Source organism: Bidens hawaiensis, unplaced genomic scaffold (genome assembly GCF_021521415.1).
Source record: "Bidens hawaiensis isolate Kalapana, Puna unplaced genomic scaffold, B.hawaiensis_p1.1 tig00051583_1, whole genome shotgun sequence".
NCBI lineage: Eukaryota > Viridiplantae > Streptophyta > Magnoliopsida > Asterales > Asteraceae > Bidens > Bidens hawaiensis.
This window is the reverse complement of record NW_027499264.1, coordinates 22501-25000: the sequence shown is the minus strand read 5'-3', so window position 1 is coordinate 25000 and position 2500 is coordinate 22501. Positions and strand designations below refer to the sequence as shown.

General features: G+C 53.3%; 1 non-coding gene across 1 annotated transcript; it reads left to right on the top strand.

The window, feature by feature from the left end:
• The first annotated feature begins 2132 nt into the window (after nt 1-2132).
• Nucleotides 2133-2251, top strand: LOC143599168 (5S ribosomal RNA). The gene has a single exon (XR_013147253.1). It is a non-coding gene; the product is annotated as a 5S ribosomal RNA (ribosomal RNA).
• Nucleotides 2252-2500: the final 249 nt, after the last annotated feature.

The window sequence follows — 2500 nt, the reverse complement described above, 5'->3', positions numbered from 1 at the left end:
GCATGCCTTGGCCTGGCCATGGGCGTGCCTTGGCATGCCTTTGGCTTGCCCATGGGCGCCTTGGTATGCCTTGAACGTGCCTTTGGCCTGCCTTGGCATGCCTTTGGCTTGCCTTGGCCTGGCCATGTGCGTGCCAGGGCATGCCTTGGCCGAGCCTTGCATGCCCAAGACGTGCCTTTGGCTTGCCTTGGCATGCCTTTGGCTTGCCTTGGCCGTGCCTAGGCATGCCTTTGGCTTGCCCATGGGCGCATTGGCATGCCTTGGCCGTGCCTTTTGCTTGCCCATGGGCGCCTTGGCATGCCTTGGCCTGGCCATGGGCGTGCCTAGGCATGCCTTTGGCGTGCCTTGGCCGAGCTTTGGCATGCCTTGGACGTGCCTTGGCCTGGCCATGGGCGCCTTGGCATGCCGTTGGCTTGCCCATGGGCGTGCCTTGGCATGCCTTTGGCTTGCCCATGGGCGCCTTGGCATGCCTTGGCCTGGCCATGGGCGTGCCTTGGCAAGCCTTGGCCTGACCATGGGCGTGCCTTGGCATGCCCTAGACGTGCCTTTGGCTTGCCTTGGCATGCCTTTGGCTTGCCTTGGCCGTGCCTTTGGCTTGCTTTGGCCGTGCCTAGGCATGCCTTTGGCTTGCCCATGGGCGCCTTGGCATGCCTTGGCCTGGCCATGGGCGTGCAACTTTGGGGCAGTATACTCGGGTCGTTGTGCAAGAAACCAAGTCGTTGGGCAAGCTTCGTATGCAACATGGGGGAGGGGCTTTGGTTTCTCATACGTTGAACCTCCATATTTTAGCTTGGTAGCCAACTTTGCCCAGGCATGGGCGCTCAACACCCACCCCTTCCCTATATATGCATTCTGAACAATTAGCATAGTGACAGGAACAGATATTAAATTTTTGAGGAATCATAATTTTTGAAAACCCTACCAAACGAGGTCGGATTGACACGAAATTTGGCGTGGGGCATCGGGACATTGAAATATGAGTTTCCCAAAAAAAAAAATTTTGGTTTTCGGGTCGGGACGGGCCGCTTGGTGGGCCCGGTTGGTCCGTAAGGCCTTTGGTGGGGGCAAGGTGTCCAAACGGGGTTGGATCGACACGAGGCTCTGTGAGGGTACTCGTGACCATGAGATATGACTGTCCAAGAGAAATGAACCCCCTTTCGTGTCGTGAAGGGCCCGCGGGCCGGGCTTGGTGGGCCCGTGGGCCTGTTTTGGGCAACTCCGCTTTAATGACACGAGGCGTTGCGTCCGGGACATGAGAGGACACTTTATGAGCGGTTTATGGGGTCGGGGTTGGTAACCTCATGTTTTCGGGTCAACACGTTGACCGTGTCGTGCTCGGGCCCTCGACGTCACCACAAGTTTCACGAAAATGGGACTTGTAGCGGGGAAGCATTATCATGGGTATAGGTGGTGTGTTATGGAATCGTTAGTCGGTCACGATCGTTAGTCAGTCATGTGTTTAAAACGTAGATCCGTGTCGTGCTCGGACCCGAATGCGGACCGGGCTCGCTCGACATCAACGTTCCAGGTTTTTTTACAGAATGGGTCGACGTTAACGGGTATGGAATCATGACATCATGTCTTCGGGTTAACCCGAAGCCGATGGACCGTAACAGGTTTGTCGAACAGCGTGCTAACCTTACCGGGCAGCGGGCCAGGTTTGCCGGGCAACGTGGATAATTTACCGGGCAACGCCGACATTTTATCGGGTAACGTGCTAACCTTACCGGGCAACGTGCCCAGGTTACCGGCAACGTGCCGTGCATTTATCGGGTAACGTGCCAGGTTTACCGGCCAGCTTTGGTTTTGCAAGTCATTGTGGCCAGGTTATCGGGCGACGTGACTTGCGAACATGAGAGGAAACTTTATGACCAGCTTATCGGGTAAAGTGCCAGGATTACAGGCCAGTTTGCTAAATGTCATGTGGTGATTGTATAAAACAATATAATCATGGTGGATATACACATTCATAGCATTGCAGCTACTTGTGCCTCGTATCCACAGAACTTCACAGTTAGGCGTGCTTCGTCTAGAGTAGTACTAGGATGGGTGACCCCACTGGGAAGTCTTGATTCTTTTATTTTTTTACCTTTTGGGAAATGTATAAATGAATAAGCTAATGCTTCTATTTCGGTTGCGATCATACCAGCACTAATGCACCGGATCCCATCAGAACTCCGCAGTTAAGCGTGCTTGGGCGAGAGTAGTACTAGGATGGGTGACCCCCTGGGAAGTCCTCGTGTTGCAACCCTTTTTTTTGATACTTTTATGTTTTTGTGCATGACTTGGTGCCATGTTTGGGTTGAGTTGTTTTGTGCATTTCCAACTTTCTCGCAAAAGTTCAAGACACGTGCCATTTCAACTTGGTGCCGCGCCAACACTTGTATGATTTACATACGGCCAGCCTCGGGCTCGTAGTTGGACTGTATGAGTTTAAGCTTGGTGCCGCGCCAACACTGACAACACTCGTACGAATTTCATGTGTGTAATATATATACAG